The following is an 8,445-nucleotide window of genomic DNA, read 5'->3' as shown; positions in this document are numbered from 1 at the left end:
CCTCCTACTCCTCCACCCTCTGACTACTTCATCCCTAAAATTAAAATTCTTTATAAAGACGTTTTCCTGGCCCTCTCTGGCCTTGATTCTCGGAAGGCTTACGGTCCGGATGGAGTCCCTCCTGTTGTTCTCAAAAACTGTGCTTCCGAACTCGCTCACTGCCTGGTCAAACTCTTTCATCTGTGTCTCTCTACTTCTATTTATCCTTCTTGCTGGAAGTTTGCCCACATTCAACCTGTCCCTAAAAAAGGTGACCACTCCAATCCTTCTAACTACCGCCCTATAGCTTTGATTTCCTGCCTTTCTAAAGCCTTTGAGTCTATCCTTAATAGGAAGATAATGAGGCATCTATCAGCTCACAACCTTCTCTCTGATTGCCAGTATGGTTTCCGTAAAGGCAGATCTACTGGTGATCTTCTTACTTTCCTAACTGAATCTTGGTCATCCTCTTTTAGGGACTTCGGTGAAACCTTTGCTGTCGGCCTTGACATATCGAAAGCCTTCGATAGAGTCTGGCACAAATCTTTAATTTCTAAACTACCCTCCTACGGATTCTATCCTTCTCTCTGTACCTTCATCTCCAGTTTCCTTTCCGATCGTTCTATTGCTGCTGTAGTAGACGGTCACTGTTCTTCCCTAAAACTATCAACAGTGGTGTTCCACAGGGTTCTGTCCTATCACCCACTCTCTTTCTATTATTCATCAATGATCTCCTAAATCTGACTCAATGCCCTATCCACTCCTATGCTGATGATACCACCCTGCATTATTCAACAGCGTTCAACAGACGCCCAACCCAACAACAATTAAATGACTCAAGGCGAGATGCTATGGGACGCCTAACTTCTGATCTTTCACTTGTTTCTGATTGGGGCAGAGAAAACCTGGTTTTGTTCAATGCCTCAAAAACTCAATTTCTACAACTATCTACTCGACATAACCTTCCAGACAACTATCCTCTCTTCTTCAATAACACTCAACTTCCCCTCTCCTCTACATTAAACACACTCGGTCTATCCTTCACTAAAAATCTAAACTGGAAATTTCACATCTCTACTCTTGCTAAATCAGCTTCCAAGAAGTTAGGTGTCCTATGGCGTCTTCGTCCATTTTTCTCTCCCTCCCAGCTGCTTGCTCTGTACAAGGGCCTTATCCGCCCGTGTATGGAATATGGCTCTCATGTCTGGGGGGGATCCACACACACAGCTTTACTAAACAGGGTGGAATCTAAAGCTTTTCGTCTTATCAACTCTTCTCCTCTAACTGACTGTCTTGATTCTTTAAGTCACCGCCGCAATGTTGCATCTTTATCTGTCTTCTACCGCTGTTTTCATGCTGTCTGCTCTTCTGAACTTGCTAACTGCATGCCTTCCCCCCTCCTGCGGCCTCGCTGCACAAGACTCTCTACTTCTTCTCATCCCTATTCTGTCCATCTTCCTAATGCAAGAGTTAACCAGTATCTTCACTCCTTCATTCCCTACACTGGTAAACTCTGGAACTCTCTACCTGTGTCTGTATTTCCACCTGCCTATGACTTAAACTCTTTCAAAAGAGGAGTGTCAAGACACCTCTTACGTTAACTGGACCCTCCTTTTAGATTTTTTTGTTTTTTCTCTTTATACTATTCCTCTTAACAGGGCCTGGCAACCAGCGGGATTTTTTTTTTTCCAACTTTGTTTTCCCTTGGCCAGTGCCCTTGTAATGTAAAAAAAAAAAAAAAAACTCTCTCTCTCTCTCTCTCTCTCTCTCTCTCTCTCTCTCTCTCTCTCTCTCTCTCTCTCTCTCTCTCTCTCTCTCTCTTTTTTTTTTTTTTTTTTTTTTATTTAAACAAAACTTAATACAAAGGAACATGTACCCAAAGGCGCACTGTCGTGTGCTACCTATTCTAAGGGTACTACAATCTATTTCTCTACAATATTTACAGGACTTAAAAATAGATAATATACAAGATGGTCAGCATGTAAATGGAGCACTATTCGTTTCACTTCACTAGCACTATTCACGCACTGCACTACACTGAGTGTCACGTCACAAAGAGTGTCAGAGGAGTTGGCAGTGTCTGTCTCCACTTATGTGCCATCAGTTTGACACTGTGTGTGTTCATCTCCTGGACGTGAGGCACCGCGGCCGTGAACAAGTTCCACATCCTGGAGACGCGTCCTGCGAAGGTGCGTTGATGCTGACACCCGTGGGATCGCGGCACCTCTACGGCGTCACCACCATTGAGCACCGTTCTCGTGCTCCGTGCGGTGACTCTTAGAGGATGACGCAGCCCTGCCAGATGTGGCACTCTTTGCACCTGTGCCTTATGGAACACTACGATCGCCGCCACGTCTCTGCGGTGTTCCAGTGAATCAAGGGGACGCTCAGGCTCTGGGTGAGGTGGTAGTGCAGCATCTACTAGCCGTATGGCGCGGCGTTGGATGCTGTCCAGTCTCCTTCTGTGTGTGGCGGCACAGGACATCCAGGAGAGACCTGCGTATTCAAGGTGGGGCCGCACCTGTGCCTTGTACAGCAGCAGTCTCCCCTTCCTGTCGAGGAAACTGGCGATCCTTCTGAGAGCGGAGATCCTGTGAGAGGCTTTCTTGGCAATGGTTTTGACATGCCTGTCAAACCTCAGCCCTCGATCCACCTCCACTCCAAGTATCTTGACTTCATCTTGGAGTGGGAGAGCAGCAGCGCCAAAAGACAACTTTCCTGCCATTGCTGCCATGGCGGCTGGGGACCGAGAGACAACCATTGCTTGTGTCTTCTCCGGCGCGAATGTCACTTGCCATCGAGCACCCCACTCCTTTATCACTCGTAGCTGCTGATTGATGGCCTCAGCAGCCCGCCCACTGTCCTGGCGTGGATAGGTATAGGAGAGGGTGCAGTCATCAGCATAGGCCATGACTCCTGGCAGTAGCTGGAGAAGATCATCCACGTAGATATTCCACAGGAGTGGGCCAAGAATTGAACCCTGTGGCACTGATGCCTCCACAGGCAGGGACTCAGATGTTTGCCCGTTGACAACCACCTTGAGGCTTCTGTCCTGCAGGTAATTTCCCAAGAGTCGTAGCAAGCCACCCTGGATGCCTTTAGCACGAAGCTTTTCTAGTAATCCGTTGTGCCATACTTTATCAAAAGCTCCTGCTATGTCCAAAGCAACCACTATAGTGTCCTTGCCGTCGTCGAGGGCGTCCTGCCAATGCCTGGTGAGAAGCATCATTAGGTCGGAGGTTGACCTTCCAGGTCTGAACCCAAACTGTTGGTCTGAGAGGAGGGCATTGTCCTTGAGATGTCTACACACCACCTCTGCCACGACCCTCTCAAACACTTTACCCACCACTGACAACAGGGATATGGGTCTGTAGTTTTTTGGGTCCGTCCTGGAGCTTTTTGTGTACGGGAACTACTCGAGCCTCCTTCCACACTGAAGGCCAGACGTTTTCCCGTACACAAGTTGTGAAGACTTGGGTGAGAGGGGCAGCCAGTTCCTGGGAGCATCGCTTCAGCAGGTGCGGGCTGATGTCATCAGGGCCGGTGGCTTTCTGTGTGTCCAGCTCGCTTCACCTGCTGATGCGTCACCTCCACCATGGTGACAGTCTTCTCACATTGCTGGACCAGCTGAGGCGGTGGCTGCTGCTGCTCTCTCTCTCTCTCTCTCTCTCTCTCTCTCTCTCTCTCTCTCTCTCTCTCTCTCTCTCTCTCTCTCTCTCTCTCTCTCTCTCTCTCTCTCTCTCTCTCTCTCTCTCTCTCTCTCTCTCTCTCTCTCTCTCTCTCTCTCTCTCTCTCTCTCTCTCTCTCTCTCTCTCTCTCTCTCTCTCTCTCTCTCTCTGCCGAGCTTAGTGTAAGACTGCGACCACGCTTAATGCACACTGAATGACACAAACACACACAAAATACGCCAAAAACACCCCACGACACCAGGAGGAGGAGGTAGATTTTAGGGATGCGCGAGTGTACTGTACCTGTGGTGTTGGTGAGGAAGGAAGAGGAAGGTGCATAAATTTGTCCCACACACACACACACACACACACACACACACACACACACAGGACGGTCAAGTGACGTTGGTAGAGGTGGAAACTTGGAGACTGGATACAAGCTAAACAGCCGTTGCGGCCACCGAACACACACCGCCGCCGCCGCCGCCACCACCTGCTGCTGCCCAAAACACACCAATTAATATTAATGAAAACACTCAAAACCCCCCAAACACTCAAAACCGCGCACAACACCGCATTACACATTGAAAACACTGATAACCCTCACAATAAACAGCGAAACACTCACAACATGGGTCAAGTGACGCTTGCGTGGAGGTGGAGACTGGAGACAGCCGTGAGCCCGTGACGCCGCCACAATCACTCACTGCTCTGCCTGACTTAGTTAGGCCTTCACCACACCAACGCCCGCCAATGACACTTGTATCTGAACACCTGATAGCCAAACACACTCATGTAGCTCCATTTAGTGACACCAGTGGCGGGAAAACAATGCTAAGTGTGCCAAATATTAGCTAAGCACGGCCGACAGCCGACACTTGCATGTGATCTGAGCCATGCAGCGCCGCCGCCTACTTCACCAGTCTCAGACTTAAAAAAATAACCTTAGCTACCACCACACACCACACCACACGCCATACAACACCAGCATCCCTGGCGTCACGACCTGCGCCCCCCAACCCCTCCGCCCTCAGCCGCGATGAGCAGCTGTGAGTCTCACCGCCGCCTACTTCCGAACCGTCCAGCCCACTCCCTCAGTCAGTCAGTCCAGCACCACATATTTAGGGCAATATTGAGTGTTTTGCAGGGGTGTCCATTTAGTACACTGACACACACACACCGCAGCTGGATCCGCCCTAGTGTAGCCTCCCTGCCCATCTGCCTGCCACCTTTTTTTTTTTTTTTTTACGTAGGGAAGAGGGCGGCCAGCCAAGGGCAAAAAAAAGAAAGTTAGAAAAAAAGCCCACTTGAGCGCTGGCTCTCCAAAGTGGACATGTCTGCCCACTTGCCTGCCACCTGCATGTCTGCCCACTTGCCTGCTACCTGCATGTCTGCCCACTTGCCTGCCACCTGCATGTCTGCCCACTTGTCTGCCACCTGCATGCCTGCCTGCCTGCCATCTGCATGCCTACCTGTCTGCCTGCCACCTGCATGCCTGCCTGTCTTCCTGCCACCTGCATGCCTGCCCACTTGCCTGCCACCTGCATGCCTGCCTGTCTGCCTGCTACCTGCATGCCTGCCTGCCTGTCTGCCTGCCACCTGCATGTCTGCCTGCCACCTGCATGTCTGCCTGTCTGCCTGCCACCTGCATGTCTGCCTCTGTACAGCCGGCCCCTCATGGTTCACTTAGCTAGCAAATACTCTGCTACCTGCCGCCCTTACTATTTATTCACCCTGCAAGTCATTGTGTGTACACTTACCTCTTTTTAACTAGACTACAATGCCATAGAAAGCCTCCTCCTCCAGTCCTCGTCCTCGTCCTCCACCACCAGCGCAACACAGCAGCAGCAGCACAGCGCGCATCACCTTCACACCTCAGTCAGCTCCACGTGTACTGACTACTGACACACTGCTGCGAGGTCGAGTTGCCAACTTTACCCTAAATTCACCCTTACCATTATCCTGTTTGCCTTAAAATTTGCCCGTTTGTTAAGAATCTATTTTCAAAGATCATTTCTATATATGAATATGTAAGAAATATTACCATAATATGTACGGTGATGAAAAAATATAGTCAGGTGTACTTGCACGGCTGTCCACTCATGTTACAACTGTTGGAAGGTTTACTCCTGGTCAGGTTTGTGTATGCAGTCCGTCATGAGATTCACGTGTGTTGAGGTCATTTGGAAATTGTCTCATGTTCAATTTCCAAAGGTTCTCTCAGCGTGAATCATTCCAATCAATATGTCTGTGTTCAGGGAATTTATTGTTTTTGTTGTCAGTAGATTGATTTGAGAGAGAAAAAAAACTACACTGTCGCTTGAGTGCAGGTGGCCTCACATGCATCAATATGCGATTAAATTGCCAGTCGGTAGAGTTTCCGATTGAATATCTGTACCTAGTGACTGGGAAAACCAGTCGCAAAACAAGACCAACCTGCTGGTCTTGTTAAGTCGATTTGCGACTTTGTTTACGTTGTGACGTCACAGAGAAAGGTTTGAAAATGTGGTGGCCAGATGTAGGGAAGATGTTGGAGTTGACGAGGGGAAAAGAGCACATCTGGAACCCTAAAACTTCAAAATAAAACACGTAAAACTTACGCAAAGCGACGTTTGATAAGATCGCTGCCACTCTCCAAGAAGTGTTTCCCTCAATGCGGGGTGTTGTTGGAGGTGCGCAGTGAACATTTAATTTGATCGCAATCGTCACCGTCACCGGAGGAAAGTTGTTTGTTTACATTCACATTTCAGTCTCATAATGATACGTGTGAACCCGCCTCTCTCTCTCTCTCTCTCTCTCTCTTACACACACACACACACAATACATTTCAAGAATATAAGTAAATAAATAAATACAAGTATTGCATACCTTACTGCATGAACATCCTACAGTCTGGGGAAAAATGGAAATTATTCCATTAGGCGTCGCAACAGCTTAGGTCACACGGCACCGCTTGGGTTAATTAACGGGAGAGCGTTGTTACATCTCCCACCAGCAACTCTACACAACTCTACACGTAGGTTTGGCAAGGAGTGGAACACGAGCCGCCTTAATTAACCAACTACGCCACCCAGCCCTGGTCTGGGGGGAGCAAACGTACGTAGGTAAGTAGGATATTCCTTGAGTATATTCCTGAGAGTGCTGAGTCTAGTATAGGAGATGGTCAATGAGGGCACACTAGTCATGTTGACCTTGTGGTCTAAAGTTAGCAATGAGAGGACATTCCGTGACATAATGACGCAGAGTGTGTCCTCTTGGTGCAGCTCACACCACACTTCACACACCAGGAGAAGCACTCACTGACTTTCCCAAAAGTATTTACAGCCTCATGTGAGCCTCATTGCCACCCTGTTGTGTGATGCAGTGTGTCTGCCATAGGTGTATGCACAGCTCTGGGAGACACGTGCATGGTGAAGACTACTGCCACTGCTTCTATGGCAACAAAGCTCCAACTGATCACTAATGCTACTATGTACAAAGTCCTTAATGCTACTCTTAACACAGCCCAGAGTGTGCTCAGTCCCAGGGTGTCGTCCTGAAGGGCACATTGAGCAAGGCGGCGGTCTTCCGTCGTTTTCATTACGCGGGATACCCACATGAGAGGGTATCCAGGTGAAATGCACCGTGGCACCAGCACCTTCCAGGGCGTGGATGAAATTAAGACATCATTATTGTATTGAGGAGAAAAGAAAGTAGACCAGACTATAGCATTCACCATTTTTGTTACCGTTTTCCTGTAACTTTTTCCTGTTATCGATTTGTTTTCCGTTACTTTTTTGCGTTGCTTTTTTGCGTGATTGTTTTTTGCGTGAGTTTGTGTCCTGGAGTGGAGAGTGTGCGCCGTGCGGGGCTGACTGACTGACTGACTGACTGAAGGCAACACGGAAGGAGAAACGATGGGTGAGGAGAGAAGAAGGGAAGGAGAGACGGATGACACAGAGGGGGAGAAGGAGGGAGAGGAGAGAAGGAAAGGAGACACGGAAGAGAGATGGGGACGAAAAGAAAGGGAAGGGGAACCACACCTAGAGAGAAAAGGATGGAGAGATGCGTCAGTTGACAGAGAGAGGGAGGGAAGGAGGGAAGGAGGGACGACAACGAAGGAAGAGACACAAGGATTATTATTGAAAAGTTAGGCAAACCAAGAAATGTGACTTGCTATGAGAGGAAAACGTTAAAAGTTCGGCTAGTGAAGAGTGTGTTCAGCTTTATGACATTTCTTGTGTTATTATTGCCTCGCCTAAAGGTTTGGATCAACACTTCAATAAAACACACTCCTCAAATTATCCACATTGTTTTCACTCCCTCAAAATACAAAATACTCATAAAATTTTGTATAGTTTCTCATTGAAAAATAGATTGATGAAGAAAATAGGCTTTCATTTATCATTACAGGCTTATATTTATGTATTAAGTTTTGAATATAGAAGGCAGAGGTTCTCAAAATATCGAGATGACATTTTAGCCCTCAAACTGCTAAATCAACGTCATCATTTGTATTGTTTCTTTAAAAATATATTAGTGCAGAATATACGCTGCTATTTATTATTATTGCACTGTGTTTGTTTGAAGATTTATAATATAATATATAGTAACGGTTCTCAAAATGTCGAGATGGCTTATTGTTACTCAAAATATTCAAATAATAATATTTTGGGTATTTTATAAATAAAAATATAGAATAATTGCTTTTAATTAATATTATGTGGTTACAATTATGCATTATGATTGAATATATTATTTTGGCATTATTATAATTTATTAGAGATAGTTCAGTTTCTCTTAGAATATGACCGTTTAA

General features: G+C 47.1%; 1 long non-coding RNA gene across 1 annotated transcript; it reads right to left on the bottom strand.

Moving 5' to 3' along the window:
* Positions 1-4,094: 4,094 nt before the first annotated feature.
* Positions 4,095-5,876, bottom strand: LOC123508235. The gene is made up of 3 exons (XR_006675887.1): positions 5,692-5,876; positions 5,408-5,559; positions 4,095-4,421 (listed from the first exon to the last, which is right to left on the bottom strand). It is a non-coding gene; the product is annotated as an uncharacterized LOC123508235 (long non-coding RNA).
* Between the last annotated feature and the right edge of the window lie 2,569 nt (positions 5,877-8,445).

Source organism: Portunus trituberculatus, chromosome 3, assembly GCF_017591435.1.
Source record: "Portunus trituberculatus isolate SZX2019 chromosome 3, ASM1759143v1, whole genome shotgun sequence".
NCBI lineage: Eukaryota > Metazoa > Arthropoda > Malacostraca > Decapoda > Portunidae > Portunus > Portunus trituberculatus.
The sequence above is the reverse complement of the archived record's forward strand: the minus strand, read 5'-3'. Positions and strand labels throughout refer to the sequence as shown.